Raw genomic sequence first — 13,320 nt, forward strand, 5'->3', positions numbered from 1 at the left:
CTCTGCAAACATTAATTGGTCATATCAGTGGGAGTCTATTTCTGGACTCTATTCGGTTTCATAAATCTATTTTTCTGCCCTTACACTGATATTACATTGTCAATCTAATTGCAGTTTGATAGAAAATCATGAAATTAGGTATTATAATTCTTCCAACTTTGTAGTTTTTCAAAATCATTTTGTCTCTTCTAGCTCTTTTGTATTTCTATAAATATTTTAGAATCAGCTTCTCAATTTCTGCCCCCAAAACAAAAGCCTGCTGTGATTCTGACTGGGATTACATTGTATCTGTAGACCAATTTAGAGAGGACATACATCCTAACAATATATTAAGGGTTTTGACCCCTGAACATGTATGTATCTCTCTATTTACTTAGGTTTTCTTTAATTTTTCCTTTCAGTATGTTATGGTCCTTATTGCAAAGTTCAGCCACATATTTTAAATCTATTCTTGAGTGCATTTGGGGTTTTTTTTTTATTCTAATGTAATAGCATTTTAACATTTTGTTTCCTTTATATAGAGAAACCAAATTGATCTTGTATATTGACCTTCTATTCTCAACCTTGTTAAATTCACTTTTTAGTTCTAGTAAGATATTTTAAAATTTCTTTGGATTTCTCTGGGTACAATAATGTCATCTGCAAATAAAAATATTTTCACTTCTTCCTTTCTGATCTTAATGTCTTTTATTTCTTTTTCTTTCTTATTTGCACTGGCTAGGACCTCCAGTGCAATGTTGAATAAAAGTGGTAAGAGTACCCAATTTTAGTTGAAAGTGAGCAGCATTTCAACATTAATTATAATGTTCACTGTCATTTTTTATAGCAGCCCTTCATCTGATTGAAGAAATTCCATTTTAGTCCCACTTTGGTGATTGTTTTTATCATTAAAAAGTGTTTGGTTTTTGTCAAATGCTTCTTATGAATTTATTTAAAAATTATTATTTTTCTCCTTTATTCTGCTAATGAAGTATAAGCTGTTGCCTATTTCTAAGTGGCTCTTCTGAAATTCAGGTTTTGATGGGGAGGGGGTATTATTCTTTTTTTTTTTTAGCATGGCTACTTAGTTTTTGAATCAGCTTTATTTACATATATTATCTAATATTTACATGCTGTGTGGTAGGGATGAGTGTGTATCATCTTAGTTCACTCTACTATAGGAGTTGGATTTGTCTTTAGAAGTTTACCTTTTGTGATGTAAATAATTCTTGGGAAAAATAAGACAAGTCAGTGAATTGTTTTAACTGTTTTTGTCAGGTTATTCAATAATAAAGCAAATCCATAAAAAGATGATTCCACGTGTCCCACAGTCATGGTTCAGAAGCTCGGAGAAAACAGTGGAATTTTCCAGGGTCTTATCAAGTCTAATGGTTTGTAACTACACTGGGATTAGAATAGTTCAGAAGAAGACAAGCAACCTCTAATGTGTCTTTTCTCCAGAGGTCAAAACCATTTAAAAGCCGCATTCCACTAATGTAAGGGTATTTTCCCATTTTCCATTAATTAAATTTCATTGTTCTAAGAGTCAGTGGAACAGTAACATTAACAGAGCACTAAGTGGGTGCAGCAGGAACCTGGAGTCCTTAGGGCTATAACTCACATCCCTCAGGACCTTCATCTTACATACAAAGATAGGGTTGACACACAAACAATAGCAAATACATGAGCTAGTGCAAAAGGTACACGGTAAATCTGATTCAAAATAATGAGGGACTGGGAAGTTTTTCTTCTATCAGAGCAGAAGAAATAATAGTGGGGAAAAAATGTTCCTGTTTTATATTTTAAATAAATATGGCAATTAGATTAAATACTTATATAGGTGACTTATAGTTCTAATAGTCTGTCATTCTAGAAGATTATCCAAACAAATTCAAAATTAAAATCAGTTAAGGGAAAATTGAAGGAAAATGTAAAGAGAAGATCTGTACTAGGTAGAGTCAGGTGTTAGGCTTCGGTGACTCTGATTCTTGATTCCTCCAAACTCTCCACTATCTTTGCAACGGATATTTGAGAAAAATTTTAGGAGTCTCTGTACCTGATTTCCTACAAATTCACTGCATAATGTGTTGAAACAAAAGCCATTTTTATCTCTACTGCTAAAGAAGACACACTGTAACAATATTTTTTAAAAATTAGGTAAACTTAATATCTCTCAGATCGGGCTGTATTTTCCCCAGTACTGTTTGGCTACTAGCTATTCACACATTCATTTATTCCTAGGAGTCAGCCAGAATTTGGGCATGTGTGCAGAAACAACAAATGTAAAGACCAACCTGAAGATTTCTAAGCTCTCTGCTCACTCGCTATTCCATCCGCCTTGACCCGGAGTAGGACTATTTTAGATGCACAGTTGGAGACAATAGCCACAAACTAAAATCTGCATTATAGTCATTGGATGGGAAGAACTGTAGATATTAACATTTTCTTTTCACATAGGAAGAGTCTCATGATCTATTGCTGAAGAAAATAAAGTCAAAATGCTTAACTTCTTTCCATTAGATCATACCTTATGTAAATAATCATTTTTTAAAAATTTTTACTCAAAATCCCAGTGACATTTTTTTTGCAGAAATAGAAACATCCACCCTAAAATTCATATAGAATCTCAAGAGACACTGAGTGGCCAAAACAATCTTGAAAAAGAACAAAGTTGGGGCAGTCTCATGTTTGCTGATTTCAAAACTTACTACAAAGCTCCAGTAATAAAAGCAATGTAGTACTGGTGTAAAGACAGACCTAAAGACCAGTGGAATAAAATACAGAAATAAACCCTCGCATACATGGGCAAATGATTTTAGTCAAGGGTGTCAAAACCATTCAATAGGGAGAGGACAGTCTTTTCAACAAATAGTGTTGTGAAAACTGAATATTCACAAGCAAAATAATGAACTCTTACCACCCACCCTATACAAAAATTAACTCAAATGGATCAAAGACCTAAAGATAAAAGTTTTAACCACAAAACTCTTGGAAGAAAGCATAGGAGAAAAGTTTCATGACACTGGATTTGGCAATGATTTATTGGCTATGATACCAAAAGCAGAGAAAACAAATGAAAAAAATAGATAAATTAGATTTCATCAAAATTTAAAATGTTGGTGTATCAAAGTACACTATCAACAGAGTAAAAACACAACCCAGGGAATAGGAGAAAATATTTGCAAATTTTAATCTGAAAACAGATTAATATCCAGATTACATAAAGAACTCCTAAACCCAACAACAAAAAAACCAACACTCTGATTAAAAAGTGGGCAAAGGACTTGAACAGATGTTTCTCCAAAGAAGACATATGCATGACCAATAAACACATGAAATGATGTCCAACATCACTCATCATAAGAGAAATGCACACCAAAACTACAATATCACCTCAACCTGTCAGAATGACTATTATTAAAAAAAATAATAAAATTTTAAAAATTTAAAAAAATAACAAGTGTTGGCAAGGATGTGGAGAAATTAGAACCCTTGTGCATTGCTGGTGGGAATGTAAAATGTGCAGCCTCTGTGGAAAAGAGTATGGAGTTTCCTCAAAAAATTAAACATAGAGGGGTCACTGGGTGGCTCAGTCCATTAAGTGTCTGACTCTTGGTTTGGGCTCAGGTCATGATCTCTGGGTCCTGAGACTGAGCCTCGTGTCGGGCTCTATGCTCAGCATGGAGTCTGAGATTCCCTCTGCCCCTCCCCCTGCTTGCACATGCTCTATCTCTTTCTCTCTAAAATAAATAAATAAATAAATAAATAAATAAATAAATAAATAAATAAAATCTTTTAAAAAATTAAACATAGAATTACCATAAGATCCAGCAATTTCATTTCTCCATATATACCCAATTATATTAAATTCCTAAAGGTATAGTTAAAAATATTAAGATTTGAGAGGCATGTGAAATTGGGTATTCAGTCCGTTATCATCAGTGGAGATCTTAAACCTCAAGTTTGACAGAATAGCTACCTGACATTACAAAGTGATTCTTCCTAGTTCATGACTAAAGTATTTTATTGAAGAGGGAACTTATCTAACTCTTGCATTCCATTAATTTTTTTCTTTATATAATTGTCCATTATTTTTCAAATAAAAAGCTGTACAAACAAAAAGACCAAAACATTGAGAAGTTATAATTAATTACTTGTGTCTCTTCTGTCACCACAGCCAGTGTGTTATTGTATCCCAATGTAAATATGTATTTTCAAAGAGAAGTTTGAAAACTACCTGTTGCTTTTTCAATGTGCCTATATCCAAGGTAGATTTTAGCCTATTTCAGCCAAAAACATCTTCTAAGCAGAAAATCTGATAATACTTTGTGACAAAAGAACTGGGTGCATGAAAAGCTTATGACATTTTTCACAATTGCAGGATCTTCAGTGCAGACATTTTCTCAAAACGTCAGTAATAATAAAAATCTACCTTTGTCAAGCAGTCACTACTTTTCAAAGAACAATGCATACTTATAAAATTTCAAATTTTCTGTTAAATTGCCTTTTCTGAAAAATCCTGAAATTCCAATTTTTATGCCTGTATCTTTAAAATTAATATACCTAAATTTTCTTTGCTACACTGTTTATAACTTCACTGGATAGATGTTTAAACTTCATTAACATTTCAGGGTGCCTGGGTGGCTCAGTTGGTTAAGCGACTGCCTTCGGCTCAGGTCATGATCCTGGAGTCCCTGGATCGAGTCTGGCATAGGGCTCCCTGCTCAGCAGGGAATCTGCTTCTCCCTCTGACCCTTCCCCCTCTCATGTGCTCTCTCTCTCTCATTCTCTCTCTCTCAAGTAAATAAATAAAATCTTTAAAAATAAATAAATAAATAAACTTCATTAACATTTCAGAGAGTGATGTCAGCACCAGAAAACAAAAATTCAGCATCTATCCTTGGACAAATAGATGCAATTCAGAACCATACACATAGGGGCCCAGGATGAATCTCACTCACCCACGTAGGGGCCCAGGATGAATCTCACTCACCCATGTGCCTGGAAACAGGTAGACAGAGCTCAGTTTGGCTGTGGGCCCTGCAGTGGCCGATGAGCTATCTCCGGGCCCTCTTGGCTATGGTCCAGGAACCCCTGGAGAATACAAACTCAGAATCACCCCTGTGTGAGAGACTCTTTTGGCGGTTCAGATTTCTAGAAGTTCCAGCACCCCGTTGGAGCAAAAAAAAGAATAGGTGTTTGGACGCACTGAGGTGGGTCTAAGAGGAACAGATTGACCTTTACCATGTCCCCCATCCCTGAAGGCAGCACAGATTAGGGGCAAGAATCTTTCTCCATCTGTGATTTCTCATATGGGGGAAAGGAGAGGGTATGAGTGAGCACCCAGCTTCCCCAGCTGTGGGAGATGTTGCCAAAATTCTCATCTCTCACCACATCAAAATAACTGAATCATGAGGAGTTGGGGAGAAACAGGGAGAATAGCAGGACTCTCATAGGACATTAAAAGGACAGATCCTATTATTTGCATCAGAGTTTCCACTAAGAAGCCCACCCATGAGCCACTGGAAACATATCACTCATGACTCCCCCCATCTGGCACACGGGCACCTCCATTGCTCCATATGCCTCACCCACACAGGCTTTGGCAGAGGGCTAGTGAGCAAGTACGGAAAGCCATCCGAATCTGGAGGCCAGGGAGAGACCACAAATTTGAGATTAGTGCCTCCTTTGGGAAAACAGAGAGAGGTTGTCAGCACTCAGCCCAGTGTGTTATAAGACTGAAAAGACATACACACTTACGAATTCTGCCACAAGAGGAAGCAAGAAGATGGAGTAAGTTTACCCAGAAACAGTCTGAGATAGCCTCAGAATCTCCAGCAGGACTGTTGGACGTAACTCTCTCCTGAACATTGTAAAGGCTGGAAGATGTGACTGCTACTTCAGATGCAAAGAGAGTAATGCAAAACTTCAAGGAACATAAAAAAAAAAAACAAGGAAATATGATATCACAATCTCATAGGAGAATCAAAATAATCTCCTGGTAACTAAACCCAGAAACACAGAGATTTGTAATTTACCCAAAAAGAACTCAAAATAGCTTTTTAAAAAAGATTTTACTTATTTATTTGAGAGAGAGAGAGAAGACTCTGAAGTAGACTCTGTGCTCCCTGAGCACGGAGCCTGACGTGACCCCAATCCAACAAGCCTGAGATCATGACCTGAGCTTAAATCAAGAGTTGGACAATTAACCGACTGAGACACCCAGACACCCCTCAAAATAGCTTTTTAAATGAAACTCAAAGAGCTAAAAGAAAACACAGAAAGACCATTTGATGAAATCAGAAAAACCATTACACAAACAAAATGAGAAGTTTAACAAAGAGACAGAAAACACACACACAAAAAGAACCAAACAGAAATTCAAAGATGAAGAATATAGTGAATGAAATAAAAATTGTAATAAAGAGTACTCATAGCAGGCTTAATTCAGCAGAAGAAAGAATCTGTGAGATTGAAGACAGGAACTTTGAAATTATCCAGTCAGAGGACAAAAAGGAAAAGGAATGAAAAGAGGTGAAGGAAACTTACATGATCTATGGTACACAATCAAAAGAAACACTCTGTGAGTTACCTGAATCCCCAAAGGAGAAGAGAAAGAACAGGGGCAGAGAGATTATTTAAAGAAATAATAGCAGGGCACCTGGGTGACTTGGTTAGGTTAAACGACCGACTCTTGATTTTGGGTCAGGCCAGGACCTCAGGGTCCTGGGATTGAGCCCTGCATCAGGCTTCATGCTCGGTGGGGAGTCTGCTTGAGATTCTCTCCCTCTCCCCCTGCCCCTCCCCACAACTCGTGTGCGCCCACACACTCGTGCTCTCTCTCTCTGTGTCTCTCTCAAATAAATAAAAATAAATCTTTAAAAAAAAAGAAAGCATGGCTATAAACTTCCCAAATCTGGGGAGAAATGCATATCTAAATTCATGAAGCTCGTAGGTCACCAAAGAAAATCAATTTGAGATCCTCTCTAAGACGCATTACAGTAAAACTGTCAAAAAACAGACAAAGGGAGAATCTTAAAAGCAGCATGAGAAAAAAAACTTGTAACTTACAAGAAAACCCCCATGAGGCTATCAGCGATTTCTAGCAGAAACCTTATAGACCAGGAGAAAGTGTGATAAATATATTCAAAGTGCTGAAAACAAAACAAAACAAAACAAAACCTGCAAACCAAGAATGAAGGAGAGATAAAGAGGTTCCCAGAGAAACAAAAGCTGAGGGAGTTCACCACAAGAAAAAGAAATGCCTTAAAAGAAATGCTGAAAGGTGTTTTTCAAGCTGAAATGAAAGGATGCTAGGTATAGCGTAAGATGAAAATATATGACATTACACAACACACTGATAAAGGTAAGTATATGGTCAAATTCATAATACTCTACTACTGCAATATGGTGAAATGTTAACCACTTACCTCTAGTTAACCTTTTGTAAAGGTTAAAGGACAAGAGTATTAAAAACAACTGTAGCTACAATAATTTGTTGATGAACACAACATAAAAAGAACTGAATTGTGACATCAAAAATATAAAAGGATGGAAGTAAAAGGGTAGAGTTGTATGCAATTGAAGGAAAGTTATCATCATAAAATAGACTATTATAACTATAAAATATTTTATGTAATCCTCATGGTAATCAGAAAACAAAAATCTATAGGACATCCAAAAAAGATAAAGAGAATCAAAGAAAACCATTATATAAAATCATTAATCCACATAGGAAGCATCAAGATAGAAAGAAAGGAACAAAGGAACTATAAAATAGCCAGAAAACAATAATATGGCATTAGTAAGTCATATACACATCAATAGTTAGTCTAAATATAAATGGATTGAATTCTCCAATCAAAAGGCACAGAATGGCTGAATGATTTTTGAAAAAACAAAACCTGACTATATGCTGCCTACAGGGATTCACTTCAGTTTCAAGAACCCACATAGGTTCACAGTGAAGGCATGGGAAAAGATATTGCATGCAAGGGGAAGCCAAAATAAAGTAGGGATAGCTACACTTACATCAAACAAAGTAAACTTTAAGCCAAAAAATAGCAACAAGAGATATACAAGGTCACTATATAATCATAAAGGGACCAATTCATCAAGAAGATCCAACAATCATAAACATATATGCACCCAACATCAGAGCACCTAATTATATTAAGCAAATGTATCAGATCTGAAGGGAGAAACAGACAACACTGTGACAATATGAGGGGACTACAATAGTCCACTTCAGCAAATGGATAGATCATCCAGACAAAAAATCAACAAGGAAACAATGAACCCTTCTGCACTGTTGGTGAATGATCCAGCAATCCCACTTCTGGGTATTTATCCAAAGGAAATGAAAACAGGATCTCAAAGAGATATTTGTACTCCCATGTTCATTGCAGCATTATTTACTATAACAAGGATATGGAAGTAACCTGTGTCCACCCAAGGATGAATGGATAAAGAAGATAAATATATCATAAAAAGGAAGGAAATTCTGCCATTTGTGACAACATGGGTGGACCTCGAGTGCACTATGCTAAGTGAAAAAGTCAGAAAAGGAAAAGTCAATGCTGTATGATATCACTTATATGTGGAATATAAAAAACCCAAATGCACAGAAACAGTAGAATGGTGGCTACCAGAGGCTGTGGGGTAGGGAAAACAGGGAGATGCTGGTCAAACTTCCACTTATAAGACCAGTATGTTCAGGTGATCTAACAGACAGCATGGTGATTGTAACTAAAAATACTGTAGTTTATCCTTGAAAGTTGGTAAAAGAGTAGATCTTAATTGTTCTCACCACAAAAAAGAAATGGTAATTGTATGATATGAGGGAAGTGTTAGCTAACACTATGTTGGAAATTATTTTGCAATACTTAAGTGTAGCAAATTAAATTGTACACCTTAAATTTACACAATGTTATAAGTCGATTATATCTCAATAAAGCTGGGAAGAAAAAAAAAATTTCATATGTTGCTTCTCCTTTGGTAATTCTAAAACATTTTAACAGAAGTTGGTGATTTTAATAATCTTATTCAGAATATATAATTAGGTATCCATTGTGATTCAGGTACTATGTTAGATGCAAATTATACAAAAAACTGAATGACATAATCCATTGTATATTGATTACAAGCAGGATTTTTTTTTTACAAATCCATGAAATTAAAGAGAAATATAATTAAGTGACTTTTGCTGTACCAGATAAGTGAAAGATGAAAGTAATTGAGAGGCCTCATTGTCAATTTCAGCACTAGATGCCATTAAAACTGTTTTAGCTGAAGAGCTAAATTAATTGCTTTGTGTTTTGCCCTCTTGGATTCTCCCTGACCACTCTCTGATACATATGCTGAAGAGCTAAAAAACAGTCAAAAGACTAGCAGCCTGGAGCATAAGAAGGAAAACAAAACAAAATAAAGAATCTCTACAATAACTTTTAAGTTAGAATGAAGAATATCTCTAAACTTGTTCATGGAGACACTTTTATAAGCATTGAGTCACACTGCAACATAGTTTTATTAATAATGTAGAAGCTTAAGAACAGCAAATGTTTCTGACAGAGCAATACTTTAACTTGAAAGCACAAACTCTCCTTTATAAACAAAAATGTTTCTTTCACACTGCTCTGGAAGCACAAAATTTGGTTAGCAATTTCTGAAAGACATCATTAGCTCTTCAGCACACCATTCCTTTCCTGCATGTACAATTCCTCCCAGAAAGGATTTAAATAACAGTGCTCATTTTGAAGTGCACAAATTTCATTGACAGCAAAGGCCAGATGAGGCAATGAGGTTGCTATAGCATTCTTGTCAAATGGTGTTGGAATATGAACCTTGAGAAAAAAGTACAAATTCAAGCTCTAAATGTCAACTTTTCACTCATCTTAAAATTAGCATCCTAAATGTTTATAAATACTATACTTTACTCCCAAATGGGTTTAATGCATGTTCATTGATATGCAATATCCTCTTTGTCTCCACACCAGAATAGTCTATCTTATATTTGAATCTGCTAATATATGATACCCTTGTGGAATAGGTAGAAACAAAATAATTATTTTAACAATGGTAATCAGAATTTACAGATTTTTTTTTAGAATTTACACGTATTTGGACAAGGAGCAATAAACGTGTGTCTGAAAAGAAGATGAATAAATTCGCTCTTTTTTCAAATATTAGCTCTTTGACCTAATGTTCAGACTCAGTTATATTAACTAGAATGATCTAATAAGGGTAAGAGAAAGATCGCCTTGGTAGATATTCTTAGTATCACCTTCTGCTTTTTGACTTGTTTCTTCCTATCAAGTGATATTTAAGGAACCAATCTTGCTTATTGCTACCCAAAAAATTACTCCTATAACTTATTGGCTTAAGCCTACCCATTTGATTTGTTATATCTCATTTTAGGGTTCAGGTGGGTGATTGTTATTTTTTCTAAAGATTTTATTTATTTATTTGAGAGAGAGAGAGAGGGAGAGTGAGAGAGAGAGAGATCACGAGCAGAGGGGAAGGGTAGAGGACAGGGAGCCCGATGTGGGACTCGATCCCAGGACCCCACGATCATGACCTGAGCCGAAGTCAGCCCCTTAACCGGCTGAGCCACCCAGGCACCGCTGGTGGGTGATTGTTATGTTCCACATGACACTGATGCTTGAGGTCACTTGGTGGGACACATAACTTCACTCACATGCGTGAACCTTGGAAGCGATGGCGGGGATGGTTAGAAGTCTGGGCTCAGCTATGACTGTCCCTTGAAGGACCTACAGATGATTGCACCCTTCTGGCAGTGTAAGAATATTCGTCCCTGTTACACAGTGGCTCAGGGATCTCAGAAAGACCATTCAAAGAAACAGAAGGGGAAGCTGACATTTTCTTAAGAACTGGTCAAAGCAATGACGGAGCCTAGCTCAGTTCGAGGGAAGCAGACAGAGACCCCACCTCTCAAGAGAAATGTCAAAGAAATTGCAGCCGTCTTGAATGTGTCCCATCAACAAGCTTTCCTGAGTACATGCTCCGTATCTCTGCAAATACAGATCACACTCCTTCACCCATAGATACCCTACTTTCTGATTTATCTGACCCATATTAAATCATTTGGCTACTACTTTTAGTTAAAAAAATTACCTCAGTCTTCTGTGAGTTTCTTCTAATCACAAAAGCAGAGAATATAAAAAATAGAATTTTTACATGCATTTATTAAATTTCAGAATGCCTATTTTTAATAATAAGGATATTTGTTACCATGCCTTGATATTATCAAGAATTAATGTATTAACAAAATAACACATAAAAATCATTTTACAGGGGCGCCTGGGTGGCTCAGTCGGTTAAGCTTCTGCCTTCAGCTCAAGTCATGATCCCAGGGTCCTGGGATGGAGCCCCATATCGGGCTCCCTGCTCAGCGGGAAGCCTGCTTCTCCCTCTCCCTCTGCTGCTCCCCCTGCTTGTGCTCTCTCTCTCTCTTTGTCAAATAAATAAATAAAATCTTAAAAAAAGTCAAAAGATTAAAAATCATTTTACAGATAAAGGAATAAAAACCTGTTTCAGATTTAATAAATAATCACTAGGTTATGAACCAGCATCTCTCCCATTTCATGGATTGCAGTCCGAGGCACGTAACAAAACTTTCTTAGGGTCACTCAGCTGGTAGATGTCAGAGCTGAGCAAGCTGCCTCCCTTGTGACAGAGTATATACAATGCTTCTGTTCTACTGACTTATATCAATTTTTAACATAAAATTCTACAGTGAAGTTCAATGCTATTTATCCTCATTTTCTGGGAAACCTCAATATTCAATATTGGCCATGTATGCACAGTACCTTTTAAAAATCTCAAGGCATTTATATTCAAAACCTCCCACCAGAGTGCTAAGGATATAATAATTTCTATTTATAATCTATACAGCTTGGAGATAATTATATGGCAGTTGGGCTGTTTTTTTTCTAACTACCATACTAATGTTGGTACTAACTGTACTTTTGACAATCCACCGGCATTTAATTAGCAGAAAAAACATCTTGGTAAATGTAAGCATCATGCTCATTTGACAGACCTGAGACAGGCCACTGAAGAAGAGGAAAGAATTAATTGACACTCAGGTAACTACACTGGTGTTGGTCTTAATATGGTAATTAAGCACAATGATCTCATTTTTTAAAATCTACAAAATGATTTTTATCATGTAATGAGAACCACATTGTAACTAAATATTTAAATAAGGGCCCTAACAAAGCATATTTTCCATATCACCAGTATGTGCAATTTTTGAACCCTGTTGTACATGAGATTAATATAAGACTCAATGGATTTAGGGTATAAATTACACATATTTCTGGCCTATATCTAATAAAGAAAATTAAAGATAAACATGAACTCTATAAATTATATTAAATGTGCATGTATATGTGCATTTAAATAAATCATCTATAGGAATAAAATTATGACTGGCATGAATCAAAGAATTTCTGAAGTTGGTTCTTGAACGGACCAATAAGAAATATTTAGTAATTCTGTCTGTTAGATCTTTACTTAATTAATCTCCCAATACTCATCAAAGCTTTTTTGAATATGTATTCAAATTAACATGACAATGTCTCTTAAGCAGTTTTTCTTGGGGGGGGTGACAAAATTTGAGTAAACAATTTTTATGTTTTTAGAGTATTTAGGAAATGTAAAATGAACACAAATATAGAGAGAACAGTCGAGTGAATTCCCTGTTCTGCATCACCCAGTCTCAACATTGCCATCAATCTTCCTCCCCTGCTCTTACCAACTCCTTACCTCTTTGGTTTGATGCAAATCCCAGACACTGTATCATTTCATTCATAAACACAAAAAGCATTAAAAATTTCAAATTGTGCTAAGTTAGGATATTTTACAAAATCAATAAATACTGAATTCAAAATTTAATTATTTTTTGGAAACTGAATAAGAAATGAGTATTTGAAGTAAAGTTGAAATGTCATTATCTACCCTACAGGAGAGGCTACTATTTTGAAGAAGTTAGGGAGTTATCACTTGGAAATCAATAATGCTTAAGGCAAAATCATCGTTATTAATTCATTAGTGACTCGATATTATTAACCTGGTATAAGCCATTCGTTTAAGTATTTTTTTTATTGTTTATACCACATCTAATTTCAAAACACTGAAATAGTCTTGTACATATTTAAAATAACAATGTGTGATTTAATTTTTTAAATTTATTTGCTAATTCAAACTGGTCCCTATCCATTAGTCAAAACTAGCAATGTTTTATAGTAACTACAGGCAAAATCTTTGACAAAATACAAAATATATGATAAATCACATTCCCATTCAGTGGATTCATTC

This window comes from Mirounga angustirostris, unplaced genomic scaffold (assembly GCF_029215605.1).
Source record: "Mirounga angustirostris isolate CCGP_5_RB_7025 unplaced genomic scaffold, mMirAng1.0.hap1 SCAF_14, whole genome shotgun sequence".
In the NCBI taxonomy this organism is placed as follows: domain Eukaryota; kingdom Metazoa; phylum Chordata; class Mammalia; order Carnivora; family Phocidae; genus Mirounga; species Mirounga angustirostris.